At 35.0% G+C, this 8,920-nt stretch overlaps 1 long non-coding RNA gene across 1 annotated transcript; it reads right to left on the bottom strand.

Moving 5' to 3' along the window:
• Nucleotides 1-333: 333 nt before the first annotated feature.
• On the bottom strand, nucleotides 334-1,789 carry LOC139142127 (uncharacterized). Its single transcript, XR_011554303.1, has 2 exons — nucleotides 1,097-1,789; nucleotides 334-627 (listed from the first exon to the last, which is right to left on the bottom strand). It is a non-coding gene; the product is annotated as an uncharacterized lncRNA (long non-coding RNA).
• Nucleotides 1,790-8,920: the final 7,131 nt, after the last annotated feature.

The following is an 8,920-nucleotide window of genomic DNA, read 5'->3' as shown; positions in this document are numbered from 1 at the left end:
CTCTCATATGGGGGAAAATCTCTTAAATGACAAAGGCATGTGCTTATTTATTATTTGACGTGAAGGCCATTTTATGATGTGTATCATAACTTTTGCAAGGGCAGTTATCCAGGTAATAAATATTTGAGATACACGACTTTGAGAAACCCCAAATATATCACTAAGAACAGATGACAGTAATCCCAATTTTAATTGCATCAGAGTCATGATAAATTCTTCAAACATTTTAATTTTCTTTGTGGCCCTGGTTTATGATTGTTTTGGCTTTGCTTGTAGTTTTTTTTCCTTTGCTGATTGACAACCACTCCAATATTTAAGTCTGGGAGAAAAGAAAGTATCAAATTAAACAACGTATACAGCTATGAAAGAGTGGGAACACCAGTGTACAAAGCTACAGATTTGTCAGTTTCCAGACTTTATCAAGAAAAAGTTCCCTTCGCAAAGTATCTGTGTCTTTAAATTTTGAGTTCAACGTATGAATTTCAGTTTCTAGTTTGTTAATATCTTCAACAGTCAAATCAGTTTGTACAGAAGTATTGGTTAGGACTGGATCATCACAATTTACATCATCTTCCATAGCAACATACTGATGATCATATGGTACAGTGGATACTTTGGATGTAAAATCTGTCAACAAAAAGATTATGAACAAAAGTTAAATAATGAACTAGAAATTTTGAGTAATGAAATTATAAATTACTCTACAATATTTTGTGAAAAATATGATTGCTAATAATAAAAGTATCACTGCAACTTAAACAGGCTTGCAGTGGCAGGTTACTTACACAGATGCATGTATTAATCAACATCAAATATACCGACCGGTTTTGTATTTATATTAAATGGGAATGATATCACGTGTTTTTCCAAACTACAACTCAGAACTTCAGATCTGATTGAACATTGATTTGATTAAAAGTGTTTCAAAACTGTATTTCAAACATTATTTTTACTGAAAATTAATAACTATGCATGAAATACACATAAATGGACAAAATACAAGTTACTTTTGGCGCCCATCAAATTACTTGTAGAATTAATTACAGTGATTTCAGCGTGAGGCAGTTGAAGCAAATATTAGTTACATGACACCTACCTGGAAAACTTGCTTTGGAATTTTCTTCTGTAATTTCTAGTTCGCCACAAATCCCATCATATGGCTCAGAATGCTGCATTACACACCTATCATTCTGTGCATGCTGTTCAAACCGTTTAGTTGGTTTCTCTAGTGAAGCAGGGGCATCAAGGTTATATACCAGACGTTTCCTACACTTCGGTGCTGTCCGCTTCGATATGGACTCACCCCAGTTGTTGTATTCGAATAAGGTTGGAACTGGATGTTCAGATGTAGGGCCTTTGTTACCTTGGAAATGCCGGGAACACACTCTGGAAAACCAGTTTGGACAGCAACTTGGTTCCCTCCGCAACATACGAATCTATTGTAGTAGCAGGCGTCTACATTTTCTTTCAGTTTGGAATGAGTGGAAAGTAACATTTCCATCCACGGGTACTTTTGCAGCTTTTCTAGCTTGACAGTGGCCGAATTACAACCAGGGGCATTGCAAAAGAAATGAGGCATCTTCTGGAGAGTAACAGTACTTAAAGTTCAATAATCTGAAACATGTTTACTCGTGGCTGTGTCTCAATCCTACAGACGACAGTTCACATCAGTCCTGCCAGCAGCCATCTTGAAATTCTAGCCCTACCAGTTGTCAACAAACAGCGCCCCCGTACAACAAACAACCCACAATTTCTTTCGTTTTTATGCATCTCGAATATGGCGTATTGACATTTAAAGATGCAAAGTCATTTTATTCAACGTTTGAGAAAACCCTTCAAAGAAGACTTGATCGAGGCTAATTGCACTTCTGAACATGTACTGGTTCCTATTGTGGACTGCATGGACATCTTATGCCGAGGGCGTGAACTTTGCATTAATTTGATTGATTCGTGTTAACTAATTTTTAACAGTCTTTAATGCCTTTACCAACTATAGCGTACATGTCATTCAGAACAGTAAAGCATGCTACACTACATGAAACATTAAACGAGTTTACCTAGAAATGAGAAGTCGGAAAAGTTCGTAACAGGATGGTAACTTTTGGTACTACTGTTCCATTCATCTAAACTCCATTCGTATGACATGCCCGTGTCTATTTCACCAAATGTTTCATCTTCAGCTTCAATCTCCATAGATGTTGTGTACGATGAACCAACTCTAGCACCACAATTCAGTACACACCTTTCGCGAAATAAGAATGCGTGTCACACATAATGAAAAAAACCCTACTACATAACTAAACTTCAGACAAACGATTGTTGAACAAATGCTCAAGGAAGGACTTCCTTGTCATTTTTATCTCAATAATTACGTTTTAAAATATCTACATGCTAACGAAGATGATAATACTTAAGGAGAATAGCATCACCAGGTACGTGTCATCTGATAACTTGCAATTTAACTTAAAATGACTTTCACAGGATGTTTTTAACTTGTAAACATAAGAAGAAGGAAAGCGTACTCTGAAACGAGTTATGTTTTGACATCGCTCGTGTACTCGGAATGTCAAAACTATGCGCCATAGAGTATTAACAATCGGTATACTAATCTGGTTCAATTATTTTCGGCAAATTCCTCTCCTACCCGCTCGAAGTTAGATGTAAATTTCTGATCAAGAATAAAACAACTTTGAAAAAACGGCAATAAATACTCTAAGATAGACATTAACAATCATTAAACAATGTTACACTGGCATCTTTCACCAAATATTTATAAATTTCTCTTAAATCGTTAATATAATTGATGAAATAGACAGAATATTTGATATAGCCAGAAATTTTCCCTCGTAAAGATGCACGTTAACCAACGGGTCTTTCCAGGGACTTTAATAATAAGGGCCCTGCTGATAATTATCCTCGCACAAGGGAGTGTCCCAAGATAATGTTATTCTATGTATATGAAAAATGGGCTCCATTCTTTTATTTCAAGTATTATATCCAACGGTTGTATCCTATTGTCCAATGATTCATAAGTATGTGTATTTTGAAATCGGAAACTACAAATGTCACCTTTCTTTCATTGAGTAATGTTTAAATTAATATTGAATTCGCAACATCGAATACTTTTCCTTCAATCAGATAGTTATAGTTAGCAACAAAGTTAATAGCAAAGGTTTAGGTTTTAGCATCGTCTCATTCCTGTCCTCTTTTGTCCCCAAACCCCTTTTAAACAATTTGAAATAAGCCTAAAATTATCCGTGCTTATATTACTGAAATAATAAAAATGTGGTACCATACTCTAAAGCACCCTTATTTCGTCGGAAATTCCACCAGGTGAAAGTATCTCAACTTCACATATTTTTAGAGTGAATACATCTGCCTGTAAAGTGTTAACAACGTGTTGCATTTCTATTGGTAATTGGATGTATTATCAGCATGAGAACTAAACTTTCACTATCCTTACTTATTGAACACGAGCGAGTGAGATTATTTAAACACCATTTTGTGCATACCATTGTTGGAGGATGAACATGATGTTTAGGAATATTTTTGATCTATACATATGTTAAGTGTATTCTACCAATGCTACCTGTGGTTCTGTTTAGTATGAGTAAATTAATGTATTGATGGGCTATATTTACCCGCGAGCATTCATTTACTTTTAACAACAAAATTTTGTCAAACAAACATTTACCTTATTTTGAATCCTAGCAATGAGTTTGCCACAACATACACATTCTGTTCAAAAGTCGCACTTGTACCATCCTTCGCAAGGACTGTTACCATGAAAGTGTATATCCCAAGCCTTAGAGAGTTGGAGTTTACGGTAACAATCATTCCTTTATTGGAACTGTAATACTCAGCAGCTGATATGTTACATGGTGAATTGTCAATGCTGAAATTAAAGTCAATACCAGTAGAATTTGGTTGATGACAGATCCAAGTAAACTTTAACATATCCTCGTCGTATTCAGGGTCTCTTGATTGTGAAGCATCTAGATTAAGTTTTGCAAAATGTGATGTATCTTTAAGGGCCCTCCATCGATCACAGCTACAAGTGGTGCTCTACCTATTTCAACGTAGATGGAATCATTCCCAGACTCGAACATATTACCGATGGAAACTTCAAGTCCAATTTGTACTAAACCAATCTGAAACGTCTTTGGCTGGAATGTGATAATACATCCGCCAGACTGTTCAATATCTACTTGCTCTGATATGCCATTTTTATGTATCCTCGTGGCCCACCATTTGAAAACTGCTGTCGTTTTTATCTTATCTACCCTGCATATTTGCGTTACCATTCCTGTTACAGTTATCGTATCGGATCTATATTCCTTTCGAGGCATAGATTTATACTTTCCAAATCCATTGATCCAAACGCCAGGTTTTTCACATAATGGATACACAAACAGATCGTACTTCTGAGAAGACAGGCTAACTTCATTAACAGCGGTAAGTCTTAGAGTGGCGTGACCCTTTTTATCATAGTAACGGTTATTACGTCCACTATAATTTGAGAATGCCCCATTGGGAGGTAGATTTCGGATGGAAACGTTATTTTGTCATTTTCAAAACTTAAAATGGAAAGCACGTCAAAAGTGTTATTCACAGAAAACTCTATCGTGATATTAGATAATTGCTCTATTTCTAAGTATCTATTCAGATGAATGTTCCCAACTGTAAGACTTCGGAAATCCGTTTTTTCATACTGTGTGGCTATGTGAAGATACACATCAGAAACTCTCTGAGCCACATAATATGGCTCACCATTCTAATGACATCTTGTGGATAGTTGAACAATAACATGTACAAGAAGTGAAATCCTTTACATTTGTAGGCCAGTGTGTAATTTCCATCACTATAGTTAAGTTCAACTTCATGTTTTGTTCTATCACTTGAACCGATAACCACTTTTCTATCCATATTCTCTTTTGACAATGATAGAGAGTTTGTCATAAGGGATATGAATTGGACTTCGACGGAAGGTTGCACTTTCCATGTTAAAAACGATAGCTTGTCATCGGAAAAACTGAAAGGGGAGACGGGAATATCAGTAGCATTTTGACGAACACAGCGCTTGAATGGTAACCTGAAGACACCATAATCATTGCTGCACTCCAATGTACCGTAGAAAAGACCTCGGCTGGTATAAACATGGTCGAACACTAGACTCTGGGGCTGGTCTACAGACTTTGCACCTGACTCCCCATCGCCATACTTCATCACACAAGTTGCATCGTTGTCCTCTACAAACTTCGATGAAAACAATGCTGGAATCCCAACTATTGCAAGCTGATCTACGCTGGTACATGAGCTCATCATTTTGATATCAACCTTTCTTGAGCTCTTTCGGTGTTCAGGTGCACTGAAAGCTAACTGGGGACGCCTTTGGCTTGCTTGTATCTCCATGGGAAATCGTGTTTCAACTTCCAAGATAGGGTTACTGATTGTGATTTGCACTTTGTATGTACCACTGAATTTATATGAGACTGAGACTGTGTAATTTGCATTTGTCTGTAAGACATCATTCAGCCGATGTTCAGTGTTAAGAAAATTGACTTGAACGCGCAATTTCATATCAAAATCACTCAAGAAGTTCACGGATATGTTACAAATAATTACATCATTTTGACGGAAGACCGAACCTTTGAGCGTGAACAGTTCACTGTTTCGATCCGAAAATGACTGACATACTAGTGTTATGTCTTTATCAGTAATACCGACGTCCTTAATTTCCTTTACGACATTGCCAGAATAGAACCAGTTGATCACATTTTCTGAAGTATTTTCTTCGTTCAAAGAACCATTGCTAGAATACCTAAGAAACACACGACAACTTCCCGAGCGCTGGCTTGTACCATTGAGGTCATTTCTGCAAAAACAATATCCTGCGTTTGTAAGCCCAGCCAGCACAAATCCTTCCTCTGCACAGGTCAACCTACAATCCCATTGGTTTTTGTTTGTGAATGACGTCACTTGACTATTTTCGTCATTTTCAGTACATCCAATATATGAGGGGTCTGTGTAATAAAACATAACCAAATTGGTGAATCTGATGCACTAAAATATCGTTCATAGGTATGCTATAGCTCCAATCATATTATCGATGTGAAATCAGACATTTCAAAATCTCTTTAGGATAACTTTGGGAACTTTCCACCCTGTCTACAAACTTTTTGTTCGCTAGATCGGTTAATTTACGTGTAAAACAGGTTACGTTAACATTTCTTGAAATTCACGAAGTGGCACGGTCAATTTAATGAATACGATTGAATTTCCTATGAAAGCAAAAAACAGGATCAAGCTGTGCATAAAACACACAGAAAGTACTCACCACTATACAACTGAATCTCGCTTAATTTTAAATAATCCATATTATGTTGTTCCTGTGACTTCCTGATAATGGCAAAGCTACCAAAAATGCTTTTGCCGCAATGTTGAGTGAAAACACTGTGTGGCTCAACATGAAAATGTTCACCACATGATGTTTCTATGCCGATACTTGTACCGACAAATATCTCAAGTGACTGTGGTATCTCTGAAAAAAATAATATGTATATTAACTTTCAGTAACCGCATTAACCGCATTCTTTACGTCAAATTGGCAACAGTAGTACTGCCAACCATTGTAGCTTTGGCATTCCGATGGCAATTGCACTACATACTCAGTGGTATACAGACAGCTATAGTAACAGCACTGATGACAAAGTCAGAAGCGACAACAGGGATGGACAGTAACATAACCTGTTTTAACTTTTTACAGCAACTGTCATACTGTTGACAAGACTTACAGACCAAAGTGAACGATATCATATTTGCAAACCCAATAATGGACGGTGCCATACTGAGCAACAAATGTGTTCTGCTATGCATGCGCGTAAAACAAACGGTGCCATACATTTCCATATTGCAGTTTCAAGTTAATAAACAGCTCATTTGCATATTAAGTAAAGTTTTGTAATTAGTGATTTAACTCTGAGAGTACTGTGGAAAAGTTGATGAAACCTGCTACATATAATGATATAATAGATATCTGATTGCTCTGTGAAGCTCAGTACCATTAATGAACCCGTTGTAAAACACGTGAGCACATTCAGTTCATGTTTGGTTTGTCTAAAAATGACCAGTTGGATGTATCAGCTTGAAATTTAGTTTGTAGATGTACTTTTTGGCCTTTCGGTAAGTTTCTAAGATCTTAACGTCATATTTTCAAAATATACAACTTAACATTATAAAAATATAAATTATGACCGTCCACAACACCAACAGGACTTCACTTTTGAAATTTTGCAAGAATAATAGTCCCACAGGATTCTAGAGCTTACTTTGTTCAAGCCAAGTAGATCAAATGATTATCATGTAATTAATCAAAATAAATGGTCAAACGTCTTATACTTGAAAAGTACAGTGCAAAGATTCCTATTATGATGAAGATTTTATTTTGTTCACACCAACTTGATCTCACAATCTACCTAAAATTACAAAATGTAACGCTGAAAGGGGTCAAAAAATTCCGAACTCAGAGATTACTTCCTTATTACTTTAACATTTGCTTGAATATATTTCTAAAAATACTATTTTGTTCAACTAAAATTGATAGAATGTCTGATATTCAATGAGCAAATGTGAAAATCGTCAAAAAATTGCAAACTCAAAAACAACAGGCCATGGGGCCTTGAATTTCGGAATGTAAATTCCTATTATGACGCAAATTTAAATGTGTGTAAAGCAAGTCGATAAAATAACTGCATGTAATGCACATAAGAAAAACAAATATTTTAACCAGACATGAACAGAATTTGCTCACGTGTTTTAGAGCAGGTTCATAAATAGTAATAGCTTCACAGAACAATCATATGTATGTTATATCATTATATGTAGCGGGTTTCATCAGCTTTCAAATTACAAAACTTTAATTAGTATGAAAATTAGCTGTTTATTAACTTGACACTGCCCAATGCTTCTCGGTACAATTGGATATCTATCACATCAACATATGTAGCACATTTCATCAAATTTAATGCTGTAATTTTCTAATTATAAATTTCATTAAATATTCAAATAAAGCCTCATTTAGCGTGACAATGCTCAATATTTCATAGCACAATTAGATATTTATCAGATAAATGTTTGTCGCAGATTTCACCAAATTTGGTGCCGTAATTTTTGAGTTATATACCTTATTACAAAATGCATTAAATATGTAATAAACACTTAATTAACTTCACACTACTAAATGGTTTGCAATAAAGTCAGGTATCTGTCGGATCAGTATCTGCAGCAGATTTCATCAAATTTGGTGTAATTATTTCAGAGTATATGACCAATTACAAAACTTCATAAAATAAGCAAATGAGCTATTAATTAACTCGACACTGCCAATGCTTCTTAGTACAATTAGACATCTATCAGATCAATATCTGGGTAGATCAACAATATCGACTTATAAATGACCTAGATACCATGCCTGTCAGAATATATGCTGATTGCATAGCATTTTACATGTTATAAAAGTAAATTTTTGATAAATATATGCGCCATTTTCATAAATTGTTCAATTGTAGGCATACTGCCAGTGATAGAAATATGTATTATTTGTCCTGTTTATTTATTTATTTATTTATTTATTTATTTATTTATTTATTTATTTATTTATTTATTTATTTATTTATTCATTATTTTGTTGTTATTTATTTATTTGTTTGTTTATTTATTTATTTATTTATTTATTTATTTATTTATTTATTTATTTATTGCTTCTGTTTATTTCAATCATAAACGATCTGAACTATCAATAACCTTGATTACAATCAACAGTCACAGTCCAACCATGATTGAGGTCACACTTTCCTTGATTAATTTTGCATAAATTGATTCGCGCACATCTAATTTGGCAAGCACAGGAAATACACACAAG

The sequence above is a fragment of the Ptychodera flava genome, chromosome 10 (assembly GCF_041260155.1).
Source record: "Ptychodera flava strain L36383 chromosome 10, AS_Pfla_20210202, whole genome shotgun sequence".
Classification (NCBI taxonomy): Eukaryota; Metazoa; Hemichordata; class Enteropneusta; family Ptychoderidae; genus Ptychodera; species Ptychodera flava.
Note: the sequence above shows the minus strand (reverse complement) of the source record. Positions and strands in the feature narration are given on the sequence as shown.